This window comes from Camelus ferus, chromosome 12, assembly GCF_009834535.1.
Source record: "Camelus ferus isolate YT-003-E chromosome 12, BCGSAC_Cfer_1.0, whole genome shotgun sequence".
NCBI lineage: Eukaryota > Metazoa > Chordata > Mammalia > Artiodactyla > Camelidae > Camelus > Camelus ferus.
The window spans coordinates 9,671,257-9,685,754 of NC_045707.1; the positions used below are offsets into that span (position 1 = coordinate 9,671,257).

A 14,498-nucleotide genomic window follows, 5' to 3' on the forward strand; every position below is an offset into this window, starting at 1 on the left:
TGTTATATTTATTTGAGTTAATAAAGAGTTTTTCAGTTTTATTTCCTAACACTGGAAATGTCGACAAGTATAGCCCACAGAAACAAAAGATTTTGGGGTTCTCTATAGCTTTTCAGAATAAAAAGGAGTCCTTAAACCAAAATGTTTAAGAATCTCTCTTACATGACCATTAAAATCAGGAAATGAACACTTACGTGACCCCACAGAGGACAGCCTTCACTCTGACTTCACCTGATGCTCCAAATATCTCTTTGATAGTAACTAAAAATCCAGCTGAGAAATGGGGAGTTATTATTGAATGGGGACAGGGCTTCAGTTTAGAAAATGAAAAACGCTCTGGATGGTGGTGATGATAGCATAGCAACATGAATGTACTTAATGCCGTTGAACCACGTACTTAAAAATGGTACATTTTTATGTTCTCTATATTTTACCACAATTTAAAAATTACTGTGTTAAGGGGGAGGGTGTAGCTCAGTGGTGAGTGCATGCTTAGCACGCAAAAGGTCCTGGGCTCAATCCTCAGTTCCTCCATTAAAAAATACGCAAATAAATAAATAACCTAATTACCTCCCCCTTCAAAAAATAAATTAAATAAATGCATCTTTAAAAAATTACTACATTAAAAATCATTTATTTAAATATAATGATATATGCCTCGTAACAAAAATAAGCAAAATTATAGAATACATTTGTGATATACTTCACTATAAAATAACATTTCAGTATGAATAAAAGCAATCACTAGTGAAAGGTTTCAGCACAAAGTCACTAGGCATGGTTAAATCTGAACATGCAGGATGTAAAAAAAATGTTTAAGGGATTTTTTTTCAAAGTTCATTTCTGTTGTTATCGTTACTCATAATCTCAGATAAGATTCTAATCCCAAAAAATCTTCCAGTCTAGTGAGGGAGACAGACTAGCAGACTAGTATAACACAGAGAGATCAGCTGAGGCACTGAGGCTGAAGGTGTTCAGAAAAGGAACACAGCCCAGAGAGGGGAGATCTGGGAGGCCTTCCTGGAAGAGGTGGTACCTTAAAGGAAGAACGGAAGTGGTAGGAGGAGATGACCCGCTGAAGCTAAAGCAAGGCAGGTGTGGTGGATTGCAAGTAGAGAGGCTGGAGAGAGAGGCTGTCCCCAGGTGTGAGGCCCAGGGGCTCTGCCCAGGCCTGACAGTCTGCCAGGAGAGCAGGGTTGTGGCGAGTCGGTGGGCTGTGCAGGCAGGACAGAGCCTGGCGGCTGGTGGGTAAGGGAAGTGAGGGCCCAGCCGAAGGGCTGGAGCAGCAGCTTGGGGAAGAGTCAGGGGCCTGCAGCTTGCTGACTTGGGCCATGCTGATCTTCATTACCCTTGACCCTGACAGTGACCTTCCAAGGACAGCCTTAATTCTCCCCACAAAGACACTGAGGAGCTGAGAGGCAAGGCAATTGGCCAAGTTTGCCCAGCAGAGCTGGGGTAAGAGCTCAGACTCTTAGCTTGGCTCTGCTCCCCAAACAAAATGGGTGATGGGGACAGGGAGCCTCTCTCAGGGATGAACCCCAGGTCACCCACATGGCTGCCTGAGCCTTTCTTTCAAGGCTGTGCCTGGCCCTAGGAGCCTAGCATTCCATGGGATCCTGCCCTTAAGAAATCCCCCAGTCTAGAAAGCTCCAGTTGGACCTCAGGTCCTGCCAAGAGGCCCTTCCCCAGCTGACTTCTTGGGCTCCCTTCCAAAAGGGGCAGCAGTGACTGGGCGAGGAGGCCCAGGTCCGGCTGGGAGCCGGCCTTCTGTTTCCCTAACATCCTGGTGCGTGAGTGGAGGATACATGGGGCAGCCAGCCTGGGTTCCTGCTGTTCTGTTTATTTGCCCAAGCGTGCCCCATCCTGTAACTTCTTCCTCTAATTGGCTGGATCGATCGCCTCCACTGGTTTCCAACAAGATGCCAGAGTGTATTTTTAGACCAAAGCAGCAGGTAAGGCTGGAAGAGTCACTGGGAGGGCAAGTTGGAGGGAAGGAAGGGCTAGTGAGTGTCCCCTCCCTGGTATGGGCTTGAGATGGGACACTGAGCATTCTGTCCGCTGTGTGTTTGCAGAAGCAGAGGGGAGTAACTTTCAGCTGATCAACCTTGGCCTGGGAGGTTCCAGCCTAAGAAGAGGAGCTGATTTCCCCCCGCCAGGCCACACACCAGGCGGCCCGTCCCAAGCCTGGAGGCTGGTCCTGAACACACTTCCAAAGCACAGAGCACGAGAAGCCAGGCATAATTCACACAAGTGCTCAGCCTTAGCAGTCACGTGTCTGCTTTCCCCCAGAGAGGCCAGAAAAAATGCCTCCCTCGTGGCCGCTGGCAGCTGGCTCCTAGGGGCCTGTCACAGTCATACCCCGAGCACGGTGCAGAATCCCGAGCTGGCCAGGGACGTCTGAGATGAGCCAGCCCAGCCTCTCAGTTTACAGCTGGGAACAGAGGCGGGGCGGTCGTGGCTGTCCAAGGTCACGGAGCCCGGGAGGGGAGTGGTAGGCAGAGTGGAAAAAGCAAGAACACGTGAGCCAGGCCGAGCGGCCCCGGGCCCAGGCCTGCAGCTCCAGGTATGAGGGTCAGGGCGATGGGGCAGGCTCTCAGCCTCAGTTTCCACAGCTGGGAGCAGCGAGGCCACAGCTGCTTGCAGAGCTGTTTGGGGCTGAGCAGCACTGAGCACAACTGCCCTGTGTCCAGGGGACACACCACCAATGAACACCCCAGGCACCCGGCCCCCTGCCCAGGAAGAGGGCAGGGACCCGCTTTCCCCTGGATCAACAGCACCCTGAAGGGACCTGCTCAAAAATCCCTGGTTAGTTAGCACCTGCCCCGCCCCCCACACCCAGGCGCAGTGGGGACACGTGGAGAGGGACGGACAGGCCCAGTCTTCGAGCTGTTGAACGTCCAGACCAAAAGACAAATAATGTCACTGACAACTGAGCTAATGGCTCAAGCGTCTGTGTCCAGGAGCAGCAGACCAGGCTATTTGGACCGACTCCCTTTTCGGAAACAAGTAAAAGTTTGGGCTGAAAAAGTTATTTTAAAAATGATGTTCAAAGCCTCTAAGAGTGGCCAAGACCACGGAGAACCTCCAGCAGGAGCAGGGACTTGGCGCTGCAGCCACTTCTGTCCTGACGGCCTGTGCCAATCTGGAAAGGCTGGGCCTTGACCTTGTGAGGGAGGGACATGTGAGGACGGAAGTCAAAGTGTGAGGCAGCTAAGCGGGGACTCTCCCTTGCATGGGGCTGGCGGCCAGGGAGTCGGACCCAAGGGGGCACAGACCACCTTGCTCTCCCGGAGGAAGTCAGGGCTGGGGTCGCCGGGGAGGTGTCACGCTGGGAGAGCAGCAACTCAGGTCTCAGCGTTGCTCAGTGATTACTAGATCCTTTTTTGGAGGAGGGATGGGGATGGGGATGTTTTCAAATCAAACCGAGCACTGGCGCTTGCCCAGAAATTTGATTGACCTAAGGTTTCCTCTTAGAGAAGCGAAGTGACAGTCCCCCAGTCTGTCTTTCCCACCAGCCATCTAAGGACCCTGCCTGCCAGGGTGCCGGTCCCACGGCCTTCTGCCTCATGCCACTGGCACCTTCTAGAGGGTTCCAGCGTTGATTGCCTTGGTGTATTGTGTAGATTTCAGCTTCCCTCCTGCTCCAACCGACTCCCTCCCCTGCACGCCTCAGGCTCCCAGGCAGAGGGAACGCTCATCCCCGGGGCCTGGCCCCGCTCCAAGGGTACCCGACGGCATGTGAGCTGGGGCCCCGAGTGGGTGTAACGCCTGCCCACACCCTGCTCCCGCATTTTATCAAAGATCAAAATCAGGCCCTCACGGAGGATTTGACACTTCAGGCTGCAAGTCTCAGCGCAAGCCGAAGTGTTGCCGTGAAAATAAATACCGTAAGTCGACCTGGAGGAGGGAGCTGGGCACGCGGGCTGGGAACACGTCAGGAGGCCTTTGCAATGGGCTGTGTTTATCAGTAAACACTGCTCGCCTGGGCCAGTGCAGCCTGGACTTCGGGCTCACAAACCAACATTTTACACAAGTTCGGCGACAGATCCGGGGTGCCAAGTCAGAACACACCGTCCCTATCGACACCTCATCCGAGACATTTTTAATAAGAAAAGGCATTTTCAACAACAACCAAACAGTGTAAAGGACACACCCGGGGAGAAAAAAGGGTATTTCTTTAAATCGACTAGATGCAGCCCTGCAGAAAACACTCTGCAAAGTTCTTTTGCGGCTTTTGCCACAGACCAGGAACACTCTGTCAAATGTGGCCTGTCCCTTTAGGGGACCGGGGTCCACAGTCCGCTTCCTCATATGAGTGAAATCTAAGGCCCGGAGATGCTGGCAGAACGCGCTGGCAGTTCCCTCGCACTGATGTCTCAGAGGCCGGGGGTCCGCAGGCTGCGCGGGCTTGACTGGCTGGCGGGCTTTTCTGTAAAAGGCAGAGACTGGCCTAGATCTGAAGATTGAGCTGGGGAGCAAGTAACAGACACTCACCTGGTGTCCGAGAGGTTCGAGGCCTCCATCACATCAGCTACTCTGAGCAACGAGGCAGGCAGGGGAGCGGGGCTGGAGCGACAGGCCTGAACTCGACAAGAGCCCTGGGTTGGGGTGGGGGGTGGCAACACAGGGAAGAAGGCGGCTTTGTGGGTGGGATGGATGCCAGACAGGCTTTCTGGAGGAGGTGACCCTTGGCAGAGCCCTCAGGCAAGTGGTCACCAAGTCTCAAAGGTGACCCGCCTAGCAGGTCTTGTCTCTGCACTTCCTACACGATCCTTCCTAATTCTCAACCTAGAGCTCATGGAGGTCAGCGTTGCCACCCCTTTTGGTTGATGAGGAAGTTCAGGTAGGAGGTCAAGTCGTTTGTTCAAGGTTACAGTGTGAGCGAAAGGCAGAGCAGGGTCCTGGATCCAGGTCTGACTCCAAATCCCAGGTTCTGTCCACTAATTTCATGAGGAAGTTGGGGGGTGTCCCAGGTAGAGGCAATGACACCTATATCACACTCATCATGCATTCGTGGGTCAGCACACCTGCCTCATCTCTGCAGGGCCCTCAACCTCGCCCTCCCACAGCAATGCAGTTCACAGCAGGGACCCCTACCCGGGGCAGATAATTGTGAACCCCATCTCTAGCAGAGCAGAATGTCCTTTATTGACCAAATTCATCTATACGTCAGCTTTACCATGCGAGTCTCACCTGCCAGGCCACACTAGGTTCTGAAGCTCCAAGGCCACGCTCTGAACTGGACAAAAGACACCAACGACCCAGCCCACCTCAGGGAGCTTGAGTCACCCGGGATGGAAGAGCACATGCTGACTCTTGGGAGGGAAGGTGTGGGGGGCAGCACTGCTGTGGGCGGGCTGCCTTGGACTTCTCAAGAACGACAGACACAAGCATTAGAAACGGAGACCCACGTCAGGTGGAGCCTGTTGCAAAGCCAGTCTGTAAACTTAGGCCAGGGACAGGCTGCTCACCAAAGCGGCCTGGTGTCCAGGAGAGAGACCGTGGCTGGGCCTGCAGAAGGTTCCAGACCCTGCAGACTTCCAGTAAGGGCACAGTTTACCCAGCACCACCACCACCTCTGCCTCAGTAATGACAACCGATTCACATGTATCATGTTTTCTTTGTTACTGGTCTGGGGTCAAGCCAAACTCCCCACGGGGCCATCAGTCACTGCCCACCTCTGCCTGTCTTGTGCCATTTGCACTCTCACCTTGAATGTGGCTTCCTTCTCCTGCCACAGGCTTCTGTGCACGCCGCCGCCGCCCTCCTGGGGTGCCGGGGCCAAGACTGACCCTTAACGGTGTGCTTCTGGGTCTCCCAGAGACTGCCGGGGTATCAGGCCAGGAGAGGCCCCACTGCCAACCCACGGGGTTACCTGGGGCTGCTGTGGAGGGTAGACGGGCCTGGACTCTGAGGGTCCAGTTCTTGCACCATCTTGGAGAGCTCAGCCAAGGGCTGTTGTTCCCTCTGTTTCCAACTCTGCAAAACTAGGATGAACCCAGCTGCTCTGTGGGGCCATGGTGAGTTTAGGGTCCATGCCTAAATGTGGCAAGACTTTGTTACGTGGACCCCTGAGGTCCTGCCGTCGATACTAGGATGGCAGCAGTGCACCCTGGGTGGCCTCTGCCGAGGTCCAGCCGTGGGCCACGGAGCAGCTCTAGACTTGCTGACGGTAAACTCTCCCTTTCTCAGTCTGTGTCTCCTGCCCCTGCTGACTTCCACCACCTGACCTGAAGCCACGCTGCCAGGAGATCAGAGGCCACTGCCCTGGCTGATGACATCCCGGAAGCACACACTCTGTCCCATCGGGAGGCAGATCAGCAAAGGGCAAACAAGTGACCTGCAGAGGCTTTGGACAGTTCCTGGAAAAGAGCTTATCCAAACTGCAGGGCAAACAGACAGACTCCTGTCTAAGGCCTGGACCCCAGACCCGTGGGAGATGCTTCACCCCAGCAGGGGTCAGGGCCAGCCTCTGAGCAGATGGCCAACATCACCTGCTTACACATTCAAGGTCTAACCACTGCCTGGTGTCTAGTGGCAGGAGCCTCATCCTGCTGCCCCCTTTCCCCTCCTCTGAATGTCCCAGCTCCCTGATTCTCCTTTGGAGACCGAGAGACAGCCCTGGATGCTCTGGTGAGACTGGGCATGTGGGTATATCCAGGAGTGGCTCAGCAGGGCAGCTGTGAGCACCACGGACCCACTTCCCACCCTGAGCTCTGCAACTTGCCAGTGTGACCTGGTACAGGGCATAGGGGGGCCACTGTGCCTCAGGGTCCCTATTCCAGTGTGGGCATAATAATAATAATTTCTCCAAACACCTTCAAGATTAGAAAACACGAAACAGAACCTGAAACAGCATCAGCACCCAATAAATGGAAGCTGTGAACTAAGATGCACGGCCCCCTAAACGCTCCAAGTGTCTCCCAAGTCTGCAAAGAGGAACTCCGGTGATACTCAGATGCGTATTCAAGAGAACTAACTTGTCCCCGGAGTTACAAAGTTCTCAGTCCCTGCACAGGAGGCTGCCTACGTGCTGTTGTGTTGCCCACGCTCCATCAATGCTGGGGAAGGCAAGGAGGGAGGGGAGGAGAGAGAGGAACTTTCAGGAGCTGTGGGCGGGGAGGGGTTTGTCCTTTGGGAAGTTTCCCCTCTGCTGGGCGTGACAGCTTTCTCATGGCCAAGAGAAGTCTGCTCAAGGTAAACAGGAACCCACGGTCCCCTGGGGGCAGCATGTACTAATCTGTTTCATGGATCCTCCCGTGAGAAAAGCCCGGAGCACCCTTCCACTTTCTACCTGGGGAGAGGGAGGCAAGGGACTGGCTGAGAGCCTTTGTTCAAAGGTGACAACATTCGTCACATGCATGAAAAAGTTTTCTCTCCCTAAAACCTTGGAGCCCGAAGAACATCATTTCTCTATGTCTGCTGGATGTGCACACTACTCGGCTGAACTCTACGCAGCTTCCTTTGTCCTCATTCAAAACAATTTCTCCCAGATCTTTCCAACTGCCCAGCTGAACTGGGATTATGGTCAACCATCACAGTGCATCTGGGAAAAGAAGTCAACACTCCTGCCTGGACCCTTGGTTCCTGATAGCCTGGGATCTGGAGTATGTCAGGAGACATCTCGGAGCCTGGATGTCCTCATGAGGACAAGATCTCAGTATGGGCAGCCTGTGGTCAGCTCCCTAAGCTTCTGTATCCATGACACCCAGCACATTCCAGCCCTAGCTGCATGAATAAAAAACACTGTTGCCTGCCCGACCTATGAGATATCCAGGATATAATGTACACAGATCACTTTGTAAACTCTGAAACATAACACAAAAATTGTCCCTTGCTATACATTATGTGCAATGAAAGTTGGGCTTCTCGGTGAGTTAGTGGGAAGATTATGTGGGTGTCTGCAGGTTGGGGCGAAGTTCACCACAGGTATGGGACCAATCAACAGGGTGAGTTGAAGACCTCTGTGAAAGGCCAGGTACTGCCAGGTCTCCAGTGTCTCTGTGTAATGCGGGGATTTGTTTAGTGCTGCATTTCCTGCCCTGAGTAGGTCCTCCTGGGCGCTCGCTGCTACAAATAGAACAGTGGCAGGAGCAGCGGGAGGGCAAGGAGCAGGGTTGGCATAGCACACATTTCGTTCCCAAAGGAGGGGCGTCCTGATGCGCTGGCACCGGGGGTTTTGCATTCCTCGCGGGGAGCTCGGGCGTCACCGCGCAAACAAAGCCGCTTTGCAGCTTTTCCTTTTGCTCCTCGCCATTGGCTGCCGGGCCGCGACCTCCCCCCTGCGCTGGCAGAAGCCCAGCGCCTTAGCTGGGCGCAAAGTCAGTCCCTCACCCTCGACGCACGGGGGGATGGGCACGGCTCTCCACAGCAGGGGGTGGGGCGGGGGGCGGTTGGTCGCAGTTGGCAGCGACTCGCGGCACCCGGCCTGGTTGCCCTTCACCTTTCTGTGTCCCTCGCCCGCCTCACCCGCCCTGGCAACTCCGCCACCTGTTGATGCGTCCATGTCCTCCCAGCTTGCGTTCCCATTCTCCTTTTGCATCCTGAGGTCCCCGGGACAAGGTCCTTCCCCTCTCGCCCCGCCCTCCACGCTACCCCGAGACTCGAGGTCACCCGCGCCTCTGCCCCGGGTCTAGACCAGTTCATTGCACAGACCCGCAAAGCCCAGAGGAGGAGGGGCCTGGGCGCCAGGCGGGAATCTCCACCCGTCCCGTAGGCGCGGGGCCGGACATGCGCCGACGCCCAGCCGCACGCGGTGTGCCATCGCGGCTCTGTGCCCACGCCCGGCAGTCCCTCCGCCTCCCCCGCCTCAGTTTCCCCACTGGTGCAGTGGCTGCGGGGAAGGAGGTGGGAGCCGCTGAGAGGGGCCCCACCCCGCCCCGCGGGCATCCAATCGGGCGCCGCCACCCGGGGGGTGTGTCCCACGCGGGGCGGGCCCGGGGGCGGGGCTTCCTGGCCGGCCACCCGCGCGAGCCGCAGCAGCTACCCGGCCCGAGCGGGGGCAAAGGGGCGGCGCGTGCCGCTGGGGCGCGGCTGGCACGGACGCGGGGAGGCGGCGCCGGGCATGGGCTGGGGACGCGGCGGCCCCACGGCGGGGGCAGCGGGCGGCGGGGGCGGAGGCGGCCGCTAGCGCCCTGCCCGGCGCCGCCTCCCTCCGCGAGCTCGCCCGGCGGACAGGCAGGCGGCGGACTGCGGCTCCAGGTGCCAGGGGGCGGGCGGGCGCACTCAGGGGTCTGCGGCCGGGACTTCCCCCGTCTCGCGACCCAGAGCGGCGGCGGACGGGGAGGGGCCCGGCGGCGCATGCGCGGGGCCCAGGGGCGCGGGGCGAGGGCGCTTGCGACCGGCTCTTGAGGGGGATCCCGGGGCCCAGGGGGCCGCCCCTTGCTCGGCCTCCCTACGAGCGTCCAGGGCCTGCCCCGAGCTCCGGCTTCCGCAGCTGTCGGTGGGGCTGGGGGCTGGGCAGAGGTGGAGGCCAGGGACCTCAGAGACATTGGGGTCCTCAGGTTGTCGCCCGGAGAGAAGGCCCACCAGGCAGGGGCATCGGGCGCACCCTTCCTTCAGCGTGGTCGAGTTTGGGCGTCGGCGACGGGGGGGCGTTTCCCGAGACCTACGGGGATCCCATAGGCGAGGTGGCCGGAGGCCCCGACAGACCGACCCTCCGGGCCGTGCGCGGGGCGGTTAGGATCCGACGGGAGAGACTCACACGCGGGTTAGTTCACCTTTGAGGAACTTCCCCACTTTGCGCCTGAGCGCAGTCGGGCGACCCAGACGGGCCGGGCCGGGCCGGGCGAGCCCAGGGCAGTCTCCGCCACGGGACTTCCTTCCAAGCCCGGGGCCCTCGCGTCCGGCGCGGGGCGTCGGCGCACAAGTCTCCCCAAGTCCCCGGCTGCGCAGCTTGGTGCTGGCGGAAGTCCGGAGGGTCGGTTCTGCCGCACGCCTTCCCCAGACTAACAGGGAACAACTGCACGGCCGTGCTTCCCTCGCCTTTCTCAGTTTAAAGGCTGGACTCCGTGCCCCAAATGTCAAGGTTCTTTCTAAGAAAAGTCTGCAGTTGTATAATGTGTTGGAGTTCGTGGGGCGCTCCGGAACGTTCGGGGCTGCGTGCCCACCCCGGTGCCAACCACCTCTCCGCGAACCAGCGAGCCCCCTCCTCTCCCAGGGCTGCTTGGGAAGCGGTGTGGGCCGGGCCGGGAGGGGAGCGAGGGTGCAGGGTCTCCTGGGGACGACCCCACCACACTATGGCCGTTGAAAAAGCAGGGTCAGAGTGACTTTCCTCTTCCAAGGTGGTGGAGAGTTGGGGAGAATCCAGAGGACATATCGTAATCATTTCCTCCTTTACCTTCTTACTGCCAAGGCTGCAGTGAAAGGCCCTGCCTCTTCTGTGAAGTAACAGTTCGTGGCAAGACAAGCCCAGAACCAAGACGCTGTCATCACAGGTAAACGGAAGGTTCGATTTACTCATTTTTCCAGACTGCAGTGTTTAAGTGCTGCTTCCATTGCCCTACAGACTAGCACTGGGGGTTAATTATTACTTTGTGATGCAATGTTAGGTATATTTTCATTTCTTCGAAAGTCAGATGAATTGAGGATAGATTCTCTTTTAAGTTCTGAAAACTTTATGGCGTCAATGTCACTGGGCACTTCTTTCTGGCAGGCTGGTTCCATGTGATTTAAAACCAGTTAATATAACTGTGAGAAATGTTTTTATTTAACAGACACTTAAGTTACAGACACTTGAGAAGTGAAGAGCCATCTCTTAGCTGTTTTAATTCCAATTTGAATAGCAAGCAAGTGGCCTTCTGAGCTAGCAGGTCTGGTCTAGAACTGCCCTCAGCCAGGACAGTGGAACCCTAGAGAAGCACGCAGGTGGTCTGGCTGCGTGGTCACTGTGTGAAGGGCCAGGCAGTGAGCTTGACAAAATTCTCTACAACTTTGAAGCAACAGCTAATTAATTGATGATAGAAAAAAATTATTTCCCTCTTTTCACGTCTTAAGACATAAAAATTACTCCGTAATCATAAAATAGTTCTTTTTACTAGCTCATGTTTGTCCAACTTGTAAAACAGATTTTTAAACATAGTATGTGTATGTGGGAGAGAGAATGGGAGGGAGGGAGGAAAAAAACGTTTCTTCTATATAACTATTGTGTGATCTGCTTATTGACTGTTAGGTTATGAAAAACCTTTCCATGTGAATAAATGTGTTTGTGTCTTATCATTTTAAATGTCCATATGATATTTTATTGTGTTTAGATACAGTGATTATTAGGCCAGTCCTTTTATATATATATATATAAATTTAAAAACTCATTTATTCTAGAACTGTTTACTGACTAGCTGCTGTGGGCTGTTGTGCTCAGAATTGAGCCAGGCAACAACCACAGATCTGCTCATGAAGATAATGTTTACCAGAATCTAAAAGAAGATGAACCTGGAGTGCAGAAAGGGAAATATTTTTGCCACGACACCTTGTTGTGTAATGATTGGTAGCCAGTGGGTTTTTTTCTTGCATGTTGTCTGTGAACATCTGTGTTTTTATAATAAGGATTCTTTAAGTAATAGCTTTAAAAAAAAACTTTTATTAAAATGTTTCTTTGCTTACTGTAAACAGATTTCAAACATGCCAAGTTCTGTTTCCTCTCTCAGTCTGTGTGTGATGTATTCTTCATGGCAAATAGAATGAGTGTCTTAATTTCCAAGTGACCAGAGGTTTTGGTGAACGATTGTAATAATTTTTTGCATTGCAGTTAGAGGATGCAGTTAGAGGCCTGCATAATTTCTGCTTCTTTTGGGATTTGAGGGCCCCTGTTTTTATTTCTGTCCTTGGCAGCTTGGTTTAGAGTCACAGACTCTATATGTTTCATAGACATTTCAAATAATGATATAGTTTCTGTCTGTAGGACAGACATTTGCTGGATCTTTTATTTCTACCGTATTAATTACATAGAACAAGTTAGCTCTCCTCTAAGGCCATGTGGTTAGGGTAAATCGGGCAAGGAATTTTAATTTCCAACTTGGTGTTAGGATAGTTTTAAGAACCAAGCAGGAAGAGCCCTAGGTGTCCCAGAGGACTGTATTCAAGAGAACTCATTTATTCTCCCAAGTATTTCCTTCACTTTCCTGTAGCGACCTGTCCTGTGGGTAACAGACATAACCTCGTCTGATGTGCTCGGTGTTTGGAGTCATGTTCCTTCTTTTCTTCTAGAGCACTTAATTAGCATCTTGTGGAAGAGTGTATGCACATCAAAAGGTGAAAAATTTGCTCCTCACGAGTCAGACCTATTATAGTTATTTCAGTGGTTGAGCTGCATTTGTTTTGAGGTCAGCATACAGTACAAGAAAGAGGATTGGAGTGTTTTGCTTTCCATCAGGGAAGCAGCTTGACATAGTGGAAAAGGCACTGGGTCTTCGTGAGATTTGATTCTCATCCCTTCGAGGCCACCTGCCAGACCTCGCCATCTTTGTCCACCTCTCTAAAGGCTGTTTTCTCTGTGCATAATGGAGTTCCTCTCCGATCCACCTCTCTGAAGGATTGGGAGGCTCAAAAGTGGTGGCTCACATGAAGATTCTTTGTAAAATGTAAAAAACCGTCGTCAGCGCAGGCAGTGTCACACTGCACTGCCTGCTCTCCCTGAGCCGGGTCTGGTACCTGAACTCTGTTTGCTCTGACCATTTTGTGAGTTTCCAAAGGCTTTCGGAAAGAAACGCATCCCCTCGACCCTGCATATATATACTTTTTTTTTTTTTTCATTTTTGGGTAGGTAAACCGTAGTCCTACCCTAGTAGGAATGAAACTGTCATGAGTGGTTTGTGTTTTCTCTGTCTGTGGCTATGCCCTCAAGTTTTGATGGTGATGTACTTAGCATCGGTCCTCACTCCGGTACACCTAGACCGTGAAAACAGTTGTTCCTCATCCTTGGAGGGTCTGTGGAAACGCAGGCTGGATGAGATCTTCCCCAGCTAGGGCTGCTCCTCAGTGCTACCCATGTCTCTTTCCCCATGGAGTCGACCTTGATAAGAGCGGAGTAAGTCTTACTCATCGCTGCCTTGCTGGTCCTGTATACCTAGGAGTGGCTTACCCCATCCCCCACATCCGCAGGTTCTGTATCCACCAATTCAACTGACCGAAAATATGCAGGGGGAAAAATATTCCAGAAAGTTCCAAAAAGCAAAACTTGAATTTGCCGCACACCAATAATTGCTTACATAGCATTTACACTGTATTTACAACTATTGACATAGCCTGTATGTTAGGTATTATAAGTAATCTAGAGACGATTTAAAATATACAAAGGGTGCACGTGGGTTATATGCAGATACCACACCATTTTATATAAGGGATGTGAGCACCTGCAGATTCTGGTACCCGAGGGCGGGGGTCCTGGAACGCATCCCGTGAGGATGCCGAGGGATGACTGCTCATTGACCAGATAAGGGATTAATAGAATTTAGTTCAACAAGTGCTAATCGATGGATGTTTTCTACAGCCCTCAGATGGGGGTGGGAGCTGGCTGGCGGGGGCGGCGGGGGGGGGGGCGCTAGCAGCGCAGCAGGGGGCCTCCCACCGCAAGAGGATTTTCCTCAGGCATTTTGCAGCTTGCCTTGAATCTGCCGCAGCGAGAGCCTGTCCTTCCATCGCCACTAGGCAAGCGTGGCTCCCAGCGCAGAGGTGTTGTAAAGATTGCGGCTCAAATTATTCTATTCAGAATCATCACTAGAGTTGGGGGGTATTAAGCATTAAATAGACTTTGTCTGAGACGGCTTGAGAATCTGACAGAGAAGAATGCCCTTTTCCTGCAAGATCGTGGATTCCAATTCCAAGTAACTGACTCAGTGGGGGAAGGGGAGCAGTGTTTGTCTTAACAGGGCCAGGGTCCCGCTGGCCCTCTAACTGCGGTGATAAAGGCACATGCAGGAGAAACTGGAGGAAGCACTGATTTAACGTCTTCTGTGTTCCGGGAGGCAGCACTCATCTGACTGCTTTTATTTTGCTCTGCTTAAGGAGATCTGTGAATAAAGAGACCTGTGGTTTCTGTTCTGACCTGCTTGCTTCTACACTTTTAAGTTAAGAGACCACAAATAAACCTTTGAAAAAGTAGTACCTTGAATAGTGAGAGCTGGGGAAGCAAATACAGAGTGACTGATGGTCTCAAAGTTTATGAAGCTTTGTAGGAAAGGTTGGGTTTGATAATATAGTTACGTAAACAGTATGTTGTAGTTCCCCCCCCCCCCCCCATTTTAGAGTGAGTGAGGCACCAAGTTCCTTGCAGCCATTTGTAACTGAATAAGTCTGTGGTTATGTGATAACCACACTGAGGTGACAAATTGCCAAGCTCTAGTAAAAGAGACCCGGTTACTTAGAGGTTGACATGTGTATATATATGCCCTTTTCTGAAGTAGGCTAAGAAGGTGTCACATGCCCGTTTATTTATTTGTTTTTACAAGATTTTTTTAAATGGAGGTACTGGGGATTGAACCCAGGACCTCAGGCATGCTAAG

The 14,498-nt window shown here is 53.2% G+C and overlaps 1 protein-coding gene and 2 long non-coding RNA genes across 3 annotated transcripts in view; 2 read left to right on the top strand and 1 right to left on the bottom strand.

The window, feature by feature from the left end:
* Positions 1-618: 618 nt before the first annotated feature.
* Positions 619-6,193, bottom strand: LOC116667551. The gene is made up of 2 exons (XR_004324388.1): positions 5,711-6,193; positions 619-4,429 (listed from the first exon to the last, which is right to left on the bottom strand). It is a non-coding gene; the product is annotated as an uncharacterized LOC116667551 (long non-coding RNA).
* Positions 1,818-7,761, top strand: LOC116667552. Its single transcript, XR_004324389.1, has 2 exons — positions 1,818-1,952; positions 6,193-7,761. It is a non-coding gene; the product is annotated as an uncharacterized LOC116667552 (long non-coding RNA).
* A 1,250-nt stretch (positions 7,762-9,011) lies between these two features.
* Positions 9,012-14,498, top strand: part of PPARA (peroxisome proliferator activated receptor alpha) — a 65,305-nt gene continuing 59,818 nt past the window's right edge. The window contains 2 exon segments of the mRNA XM_032492464.1: positions 9,012-9,201; positions 10,355-10,436. The gene's annotated coding sequence lies outside the window, so the exon portion shown is untranslated.